This window comes from Danio rerio, chromosome 2 (assembly GCF_052040795.2).
Source record: "Danio rerio strain M-AB ecotype USA chromosome 2, GRCz13ab, whole genome shotgun sequence".
NCBI lineage: Eukaryota > Metazoa > Chordata > Actinopteri > Cypriniformes > Danionidae > Danio > Danio rerio.
In genome coordinates, this window is record NC_141022.1 from 21,050,122 (window position 1) to 21,061,589 (window position 11,468).

The following is an 11,468-nucleotide window of genomic DNA, read 5'->3' on the forward strand; positions in this document are numbered from 1 at the left end:
ATGTATAAACCCAGGTCAATGCAATTCAGTATGAAATACAGAATAACAGAGCACGACCTAACATGGCAATTCTCACATTGCAGTTACCCTCAATTATCCTGTCTGCTTTATAAAGTTTAATTTGCTATTAGCGAAAACCAAATGAAATTGCTAGTCACTCATAATTAGTCTGGCTTTTTTTGTATAGCCTCTCTTGTCCTTATCCATGATCCATCTACACTGAAAAAAGTGATTTTGGAGAGCGGTAAATATAATCTGTGGAAACCATATAAAATTTACTTGATTATTGCAGCCAGCCAAGGAATTCAAAAGTAATGGGTAAATTCTACATATGCTACCCATTCGTCAACAGTAACAACCATCACATAGAAAAATTCAGTAAAGTATACCCCCAAACCGTGAGTTTATTGCTTGAAATTGCGCATGCGTCAGCCCGCGTTTTTGAGTGAGTGTGGACGACGCTGGATCTTCTCACCGGCTGCCATGATCGAACAAACAGCAGAAATTAAGGTAAGCAATTTTACATGCTGTATATTGCGCAAATGTAATTGTATTTTTTGAAGTTTTGAGATATTACACTTCACTTGTATTAGACGTTCGTTTGTTTAAAATGCCATTTCTTAAAATTAAAGTTTGAAACTGTCGCTGGCGTCACCGTGGCCCGGGACACACTAAGCCGACAGCAGGTGGAGCAACGTCGGCCACTCGGTCAGGCGAGTAGGTATTTTGTGTTCACGCGTCGGTTAGATGTGCCAAGTGCCATAGGTTTGGTGTGTCCGGGGCTTTAGCTGTCTGCACAACTGCCGGTAAGCGGGGTTAGGTTGGTTTTGTTTTTTGATACTCCTGACACATTCAGACGGTCCCTTACCGAGCATGAGGCGCCACTCAGCGCGAGCTCTCCCGGCAACTGTTAAACGCAGATTGCGAGGGCTTGATTGGAGCAGTGCTCGTAATGTCGAGCGAAAAAAAAAGAAAAAGACAGCTGTGAATTATAACCAGCTTTGTATTTTTGTAGGAAACACAGTTTAGATATTTTAGGGTAAGAGGTTTTTGAGTTATTGCCGTCCATCACTGAACCTGTCAGGAATATCGAAAACAAAACCAACTTAACCCCTCTCTGCCGGTATGTGGTCGTTTTGTGCTTTTTACAAGATTAGTCAGCATGCAAGACTGTGTCTGACCGCTGGTTTTAAGGTTAGAAACTAGTCAACTCAAGGATTAAAAAGGAAAACATAGTGTATCCCACGAGTATGTGGGAAAACACCCACTGCTGCACCTATGTTTTTAACGAATTGTGGGATCACGCAAAACATCTTAGAACTGATTTTTTATTATATTTTGTATTTTAGAACGTCAGTGCTTAATAAATGTTTTCATAATCTAGTCATATGTTTTATGAGGCATATTACATCTATGATGCTCATTAAATGAAGCATAGATATTAATATATGTAATTTTAATGCCTTTATTTTTGTAAATTAAGTACACAGTCTGTTATTTCTTCATAACTGACCCTTGTCAAACAGCCTTGATCAGAGAAGCAGAGATAAACTACCGTATTTCCCCAATTAATCGGCATTCTGAAAATAGTTATTTTAAATGCCTGGGGTTATAATTAATTTTTGCGTATTAAACACCCACCCGAATAACCCTCAGTGGTGATTATATACATTAAATTGGGGTAAACACAAAATCAACTGTACAAAATTTAAGTGAGGTACATGTCTGAATTTCTTTTGTGTAATTTTCATTTTTATTTCTGTTGCAGGCAGAGTCTGTATATGTGGACACTCACTATTTGCCCTCTCTACAGTTTCTCTTGTCTGTCCCCCACAAGCAGAGACCCACTGATAGACCGCTGTTACCAGTTCTAGGGCTGACACATCCGCACACGTCCACATCACAAGTGTATCCTGTAAAGGTATGCAAGTTTTCCAAATAAAATAAATCACATTGTCCTTAAAGGTCTTTAACGAAAGTCTTCAGTTATGGAAAAATGAAATGGAAATGCAATTTATAAAATAAATTAAAAAATGAATAAAACCTTCTCTAGCCAAAGAATTGAAGTGGTCAGTCTCAGCCCCTCTTTTGGTGGTTTTAAAAAAAGGTATTATTCACTGAGGCTCAGGTGAAAATATTTAAAATATATTTTAAATAATAATATTTTTTCTTCCAACTAAGATACTTTCATGTGATATATATGAGATCTGGTTTGTGATTTAAAATAACATTTTTGGTCCTTTTACTTCCTAGATCAAGGAGGAGCATCACAACAGTTTCGTTGAAGTAGACATTCTTGTGGAAGCTTGATGAGTACACACCAGGTTTTGCAGCTAATGCATGCCAAAGGAGGAGCAGCTAGTTGCAAGATGCATCCTCTGCTGGACAGTTTAAATGTATGTTATTTTATTTTTTTACAAATATATAATTATTGATGTGAGGGAATTAAAAGTGAAATAATTTGTAAAAAATTGCTTTAAGTTGAGCTCCATACCAACTTAAACTACCTTTTAACATCAATGTGTAAATTGATTTTCTTTACTGCTTTATCCATTTGGGTCATGAGTAGCTTGAGACAACCAAGCATTTATCAGGCAAAGGGGCAGGGTTCACTCTGTACAGGTCGCCAGTCTATTCCTGGGCCAGAATTTGGTCTTAATATATGTAAATCACTCCCACACTAAATTGTGTCTCCCTACAGACACAGAACATTGAGGAAAAAAAGAGATGCTGTTGTCTGCTGCCTCAATAACTACCTTGGGGAAAGACAAGAAGATATGTTCCATGACTGGCAGGTATGTCATATTGATAACAGATTCTTGATCAACTCAAGTGATCCTCCTCTTATATCCCCCTTCTCCTTTTGTCTTCTACTCTCCTCTGCTCTCCTTTAGATAAACTGAAATATATTGAAACAGAATCTTAAAATAAAATTGTGTTTGCTTTTTGTTTGTTTCTTTTTAATGTAGGAATGTGAGGAGTACACAGACAAAACGATGAAGGAGATTGTGAAGCACAATTTGTCTATTGTGATCGGGGGAAAACAAGTGATGGAAGGATGAGGAAGCCAAACAGAGGCATGCATACTGCTGGGACTCATATGCAATTAACATTGAATATCCAAAGGAGCTGAAAAACACGTTTGAAGCTTTTCAAAAACTTTGTTTTAGAAAATGATGGGGCAAAACCACTGAAGAAGGTCCACAGCCTCAAAAATAAGCTCATGCAGTAGACATTTCTCCTCTTACTTAAAGAGGATCTTTTGTTTGGACATGCCTTAATGGAGTTGTAATGGAGTGTTTTATATATTTTTTTTCTCTTCCATCATTTGCTTCACACACAGACAAAGACCCATCCACTGTCTCAGCCCTCTCCATTGCTCTGTGTTTTCCCCCATATTGACAGAAAAGGAATACTAATAGAAAGTGGCCTAAAGAATTTTGATCTCACCTACCGTCTTTTCTTCCCCAGTTGTTTGTTTATTTTATTCTCATCCTATCTGCGAGAGTGAGAGTAAGGACAAAAAATAAAGAATTTTGTTTTACTTTTATCCGGATATTTGATACTGTACATGCACAAAAACAACCACAAGTCTGTGTGTGTGCTTTTGGCTTTTAAAATAGAATAAGTGGCCTTTGAAGTTTTGTATGCAAGTAGCCAATTACCAGAAAAAACTTTTGAAAATGAGTATAGTGAGTTATAAAACAGGTTTATTTGTTCATTGTTGTGTGAAGCTGTTGTACTTTATTTAGTACTCTTTTCTGTGTTTTAATAATTTGGTGTCCTAAAACGGGTATATGTTTTATTATTCAACATTATTGACAAATTTGATAGATCAGTGAGTTATAAAACAGGTATATACTTGAAATGTTGTGTAAAGCTGTTGTGCTGCACTATATTTTGAGTGTGTTTTAGGATTTTTTTTGAATAAAACATTAAGTTGATAACCCATTTGAATGTCTTTATTGTAGAGGTACATTTTACCTTTTCTGAATAAGTAATTGTTATTAAGTAACTGATATTAATAAACTTTGATTATATAGATAATTTTTACCCAATAAGTAGCTGTTGTATATATACATAAATGTGAGGTATATTTTACCCAATTTATGTAAGTATTTAATAACTTTTTACTTCAGATAGTTTTTACTCAATATATGGGATTAAATCTACCCAGCCAAAGTCGATGCAAATTGTTACCTCAGATTTATTGGGTAAATTCTATAGATTAGTTTTTACAGTGTACTACCAAACTAAAAACACAATACAGACTTTTCCACATCTGCAAAATATGGGGTGAGATTGATGTCAGATTGTAAATCTTGATCTCTAAGACATCTCTTTAAAATTGAAAAGAAAACACACACATGTAATAAGCTTACAATGAGCAGGATCATTTCAAAGAAATGTCCTAAAGCTTCAGTCATACACCAAAAGTGTATCATGCTGCCAATTCCATCATTCCAAAACAAGACGCTCTGGAAAGAATCTAATTTCTCTAACAATAAAGAGATGTATTGAAGAACATCCCGTCCTGAATATTGAATTAAAAGATACTGTAGCTTGCAGCTTCTTCTCTGCGGGCAAGCTTTCTTGCAGGAAATGAAGGATTACCTGCTCTCAACCTCACAAGGATGAGTGTGGCTGGTAAAGGAGACAGAGAGAGGAACAGACGTGATGAGTCTCACAGCACCCTTCATTATATATAAAAAAAAAGGATCTGACAGTGGATGGGTGACTAGGGAGATTGTGATATTCCTTTGGGGGGTGGTGACAGTAAAAGAGGACTGTTGTGAGGTGATGCAAGGTCCACACACAAGGGAGATTCTAGCCTGTTTGCAACACAGTCAGCTTGGTTATTTCTGTTATATTCATGGTTTCAAGGATGCAATCTGCATGGAAGTAAAGCAACCTGTAGGGGTGCAATGATGAAGCTTTATGGTAGAGATGATGAGGCACTATGTCAACCAATGTATTTAGAGGATATGAATAATTCAGATGCAAAAACCTCTAAATCCATCAGACCGCTTTTCTTGTAAATGGACATTTTCTATCAGGCTCCTCTGGTTAGGTTCAGAAGTTTCATTTTATGTGTAATGATGAGGTTAGGTAATAAATAAAATACCTTTCTTTCAAAAATGTCACTAAAGACAATTCTTTGTTTTTAAACAATGTAAATTTTCTTTTGCGTCAAAACCAGCTAAATCCACTTCTGCTTTTTATGCAAAACCCTTTAAATGTACCTATGGTGACATGACAGTGAAATTATTTTATCAAACATAAAACACATTACACAAACCACCTGAAATTTGAAATATATAAATCTGTAAAGTAAGTGGCGGTTCATTCCGCTGTGATAAACCAGGGAAAAAGCAGACGGAAAATAAATGAATGAAATCTGTCAAGTGCATTAATCAATAACATTAAAACTGACATTATTTAATAACAATCTGTTGTCATTTCTGATATTTGTGATTTAGATTGAATGCAAGTAGAACAATGTAAACATTTCAAACATTGTAAGCTAAGCTTGGTAGATTAAAATAATGTAGTGTAAAATCATTGTAAAAATTAATATCTGCATTGTCCATTAATATAAAAGCTTATCAGATCTATAGGTGATATGAAGTAGTATACATAATATATAGTTTTATACATTATATTTATCTTTTTAAAAAAATGCTTAATTTGGCAAATAAAACACATAGTAGGCCTTTTGGGCAAAAGGGGGATGCCTCTCAGACTATTTTAGAAGCTGTCATTCATTCATTCTCACCATACTGTCTTGGTCCCTTGTTTATCCCCATAGCATCCACGTGAGATAAAAGAACAGCATCTTAACTCTGTCTTTCCTGAAACGGAGTTGCCATTTATTGTATAGTAAATCGGACTCATTCCCAGAGATGGGTTGCGGCTGGAAGAGCATCTGCTGCGTAAAAACTTGCTGGATAAGTTGGCGGTTCATTCAGCTGTGGCAACCCCTGAATAATAAAGGGACTAAGCCGACAAGAAAATGAATGAATAAATGAAATCGGACTTATTCAAAGTAGCGTCACTGCACATAAACAAGTTATGAATGCATGTTACATATGTTACATTTGCCATTCACTGGTAATCGGACAGGCTCATCCAGTTCATCAAACTTCGTCTTTTAAAATCGAAAGTGGAATATATCTCCTCATAAAGTCGATGTATCAGCGAGCTGCTACATTGAAAACATATGATTCGATTCACACTTCTGATTGTCTCTCGGGATATAGCGACTTTTGCTGTCAAAGGCAGGTGGCGTTTAGCAGCTTTTGCAAACAGTTATTTTTGAATGCGCTGACGCTGGGATTTAGATGATTTGAAGAAAATCTATTTGTTGATAGTGTAGAACATGCCTAAAGCATTCACTCAATGGCCATTATCTAATTTTTTGGCGTAAGTGGGGTTAGCAGCTTTTACATCTGAACTCTTCAAATATTGTTAGTTTTTGGATGAAAACATTTTGTAAAAACTTTTGTAGTACCACTAGAGTTGATAGTGACTTGAGAAAAAAATAAATAATGCCGGTCATTTTTTTAACCCAATGCTGGGGTAAGACTAACTAGGATTAAGGGCTTATTTGATGCTTGTAACAAGATTTGTGACCATTGGAAAATGGAGGTAGCTACTTGCTCAAACATGAAAAATAAACAAAACATAGACACACACACACACACACACACACACACACACACACACACACACACACACACACACACACATACACACACACAAAGGCAAAAAAAAAAAAAACATGTCTCAGACCTGCTTCTCCTTTTATCCTTTGAAGTGCTTGTTACAATTTGCCCCACCAGCCTTGCTCTGTTTCCATAGCTCTTGGCAGTGTTTGGAAGTAGCTAGCTATAAGTAGCTCAGCTAGCAGCTTGGTTACATTTTCAGTAGCTTGACAATAGCTCACCTACTTATGATGCGATGTAGAGGTAGCCTTTCCAGCAGCTACCTACTTTTTCCAGCAAGTAGCGGAGTAGCTTGAAAACAGCTACAATACATTCAGTGAACCTTCAGTGCTAAGTAGCACAGCTTTGTCTTGCAAGTTTACATACAATATAGTACTGTATGAGTGTATGAGTGTTTCCCAGTAATGGGTTGCAGCTGGAAGGGCATCCAATGCGTAAAACATGTGCTGGATAAGTTGGCGGTTCATTCCGCTTTGGCGACCCCAGATTTATAAAGGGACTAAGCTGAAAAGAAAATTAATGAATTAAAAAGTTATGTGCATTTATATACCGCACTTATCGTGTAGGGTCAGAAATAAATAAATAGATTGTAAATAATTTGTTTTTATAGTAACGATTAAAAAACTTTAAGATCAAAAATCACTATTATGTTTGTGGCCAGCTTATTTATCAGGTCCACCCCCAAAGGACAGTTTTTGATTGTGTATAGTTATTGCTCATGTCATCATTGTACATCTGATGTCAACCCAGGATCATTCAGATTATGTACCCCTATATACATTTCTGGAGAGAGCAAATTATGTCCCAGGAAATACTTTTTTGCAGTTTTTGTTATTTGCAAATTCACCAGAGGCCGTTTGTTGTGAGCTGTTGACTGACTTACTGACAGACCAACTGACTGATTCCCCCACCCTCCTCTTTTCTAAACCCAACCATTAGTGTTTTAAAAAGCACTGATTGACCCACCCATCCCCATGGATGTTCTTCTGTTTTTCATCAGACTCGAACACCCATTGTCGCAGTCAACTCCAATCTGCGTTTCAAGTCTGTCGACTTATATGTCGAGCTCACAAACAAACAGGTGACAGCAGAATAGCTGTACATATGGAGGTAAGCGGTCAACTGGTAAGCGCAAAAAGGAAAAGCCTCATATCACCCCATAATGTTCATTTTAAAGATGAAATGCAGCAATACGTAACTTTAGCTTCAAAATTCCCGATCTCCAAAAATGTATATAAGGCTACGTTTTCAGAATGAGCCTTTATTGTCTGATGTTGTAACCTTGTCATTGACTAAAATTGACTAAAGGATTGTTGCACAGGATTATACACTATGTCACACTATAGACTGGAGGAGAAACAGGAAGGTGCAGACCAGATTGAAGACAATGAAAATAGAGGGTAGAGCTGGTAAGAGGTTATGGAAAGTCTTGGCTTCTACAGTCTCTACTCCACCTGCAGCTGAATAAGACCTAGTATCCTAACGCTAACCTTAACCTGAAGTATTGCTTTTCAGGGTTGAGAGACCAATATGCATTTTCTTTCATAACGATTTGCATTCACTTAAAACTTAAATGACTGTACTTGCAGGCATATTTACCATTTGCGTGTTCAGTGTTCTGAGGTGTTTACAACTTTGTGTGTGGGCTTACATAAAACAGCACACAGATGGTGTTTTTTTCTGTCTTCTTGTTTTTTTCAGTCTTCTCATTTAGAAACCCTTGAAAGTTAGGTGTTTTAACAGTGTAGTCTGTATTTGCATTTATTAGTACCTGCAATGTACAATTTATGGGAGGAATTCTAGCATAAATCGTATGTAATTGCACCTCTCTGTTTAAGTTCCTGTTCAGAGATAACAAAATGTAATTCCAACATTTTGCATTTAAATCACACAAATCAGTATCAAGGCTAAGGACTGTCTGGCCTGTAGCTCTGCCTCTTTTCCACTTGACCATTAAGCCTGGTTTCTCACAAGATTTATTCTCCATTTATGCAGATTGGAGGAGTTTTTATTCCTTGCCACTACTGCCTTGACTTGCTGGTTGGGGCCAATGGAGATGCTCTTCAGCTTGGTTGATTACATATTAAAATGCTGATGGTGTCAGAAGAACATCCTCAATATACACTGTAAAAAATGATGGGTTCCACACAAATGATTTGTGTTGAAACAACATGAAGGAATTAAGGTAACATATTTGTTTTTACAAATTTAAGTGGATTGAACATAAAACAATTTTGTTGTCCCAACAAAATCTTAACACTTGTGTTGTTTCAGCTCATCTCATTCATTCATTCATTCATTCATTCATTCATTCATTCATTCATTCATTCATTTATTTTCAGATTAGTCCCTTTATTAACCTTGGGTAGCCACAGGGGAATGAAGCTATTTTAAATAAGTAGTTTTTGAGTAGCAACATAAGATATTTTTCACATATTTATTTAATAGTTTTTAAAATTACATTATTGATCAACAATTTGATTGTGTCATATTCAATTCAATTCACCTTTATTTGTATAGCGCTTTTACAATGTAGATTGTGTTAAAGCAGCTTCACATAAAAGATCATAGTAAATTGAAACAGGGTAGTTCAGTTTGCAGTGTTTAAGTTCAGTTCAGTTTAGCTCAGTTCAGTTTGGTTTAATAGTCACTACGGAGAATCCAAACACTGAAGAGCAATCCATCGATGCAAAGCTCTACAGATCCCGAACTAGAGAAGCTAAGCTCAGCTTGGCACGACCATTTCTTCTCTGGCCAAACGTCTTGTGCAGAGCTGCAGTCTAGGTGCTGGAGGCTGGAAAGCTGGACCTCAGCGAAGACTTTTCTGTCCCTGGAGCGTCTCATGCTCTCCGCTCCTCCATGACCATCACAGCAGCTGCTCAGGATACAGCCTGGTCCAGGATATGGATACCTTGGGATCATCTTGTCGCTGTTCTTGGATTAAATCAGTGCCGCTGCGTAGTCTGAGGGATGAGTATCCCCAGGTGGAAATAGAGAATAAAGAAAATAAATAGCGTAGCTGCTGTTCATAGTGTATATAAATGAGATGAAGAAACCTGTGTGGAGCACATTCATGTATCATAACCCTAAGTGATGCACTGAGTGTATGCTGTACTAAAAAGATAGGTCTTTAATCTAGTTTTGAACTGCTAGAGTGTGTCTGAGCCTCGAACATTATCAGGAAGCCTATTCCAGAGTTTAGGAGACATAAATGAGAAAGCTCGACCTCCTTAACTCGACCTTTGTATTCTAGGTCCTACCAGAAGCCCTGAGTTTTGAGATCTAAAAGAGCGGGTTGGATTGTAGCGAGACAGAAGGTTGGTTAGATAAACAGGAGCTAAATTATTTGAAGCTTCATAGGTAATAAGCAATATTTAAATTCATATACTGTATTATTAACCATTAAGAAATGGCTGCTAGATTGTTCATTACTCGTCTATGTTAATTTATAGGTAAAATCATAGTTAAATATAAACTGATAATTGTTTCTAATTAATGAAAAAAAATCCCATTTGTCATTATACTTGGTGAATTGGTGGACGTCATTTATAATAGAATTTCATTAAGGGAACAAATTGAGGATCAATAAGCATTTTCACTATGCATTATAGGACATTTCAGGGAGCGAACGTTTAGTGCACTAAAAAGATTTTGCAATTAAGACACCACTTAAAATGGCTGCCTCTGAGGGTCTTTATTAAATTGAATATGCAGTAATATTAACTCGTTGCCAGTGTTAAAATAGTACACATAAAATAAAATACATAAAATGTTGAAATTTACTTCATAAAATATATTTAATGTGAAAATGACTGCACTGAATGCCACACTCTTCACTTGCTGTTTTCATTTAAGCAAATCCATACATTAGCTTAGAAATCCCTTGCATGGACCTACTTTGAAATGATTTGTTGTCCACTGTAAAGTCTATTAGCATAACATTTAAAACACTTAAACTTAATACATGTTGGGAGCTAACAGAGTGCCACATAAAATTTAGTAAAATGAAAACACCCGAAGCATCACTACATTATATAAAATCAAGTTTGCAGGATTATATAACAGAAAAGTACATACACTCATCGGCCACTTTATTAGGTACACCTGTTCAACTGCTCGCTAATGCATAATGTCTAATCAGCCAATCACATGGCAGCAACTCAATGCATTTAGGCATGTAGGCATGGTCAAGATGATCTGCTACAGTTTTAACTGAGCATCAGAATGTGGAGAAAAGGTAATTTAAGTGATTTTGAACGTGGCATGGTTGTTGGTGCCAGATGGGCTGATCTGAGTATTTTAGAAACTGCTAATCTACTATGGTTTTCATGCACAACTATCTCTAGTGTTTGCAGAGAATGGCCAGAAAAAGAGAAAATATCCAGTGAGCGACAGTTCTGTTGGCATTGTTGTATTGAGGTCAGAAGAGAATGGCCAAACTGGTTTGAGCTAATAGGTAGCAGTAACTCAAATAATCACTAGTTACAAATGAAGTATGCAGAAGATCATCTCTGAACGCACAACACCTCCATGAGGCGAATGGTCTACAGCACAAGGGCGTAGAATTGGCATGGACGGAGGGGACGTGTCCTCCTCAATTATTAAAATGTCCCCACCAATAATTTAATCACCTTCAATATAAAATAATGGTCCATCAACCCTTGGTAACCTGGATGTGAAAAAGGGGTTAAATTATGTTACTTTCCTGGGTCACCCCAAACATAAGGACAGCATGATTTTTCT

The 11,468-nt window shown here is 36.7% G+C and overlaps 1 long non-coding RNA gene across 4 annotated transcripts; it reads left to right on the top strand.

Moving 5' to 3' along the window:
* The first annotated feature begins 406 nt into the window (after positions 1–406).
* On the top strand, positions 407–3,941 carry im:7152688. 4 transcript variants are annotated; one of them, XR_015478387.2, is made up of 6 exons: positions 407–510; positions 1,769–1,921; positions 2,254–2,396; positions 2,702–2,795; positions 2,970–3,147; positions 3,658–3,941. It is a non-coding gene; the product is annotated as an im:7152688 (long non-coding RNA). The 4 variants fall into 4 exon arrangements; XR_015478386.2 differs by having other exon boundaries at positions 2,970–3,941; XR_015478388.2 differs by having other exon boundaries at positions 1,814–1,921; positions 2,970–3,941.
* Positions 3,942–11,468: the final 7,527 nt, after the last annotated feature.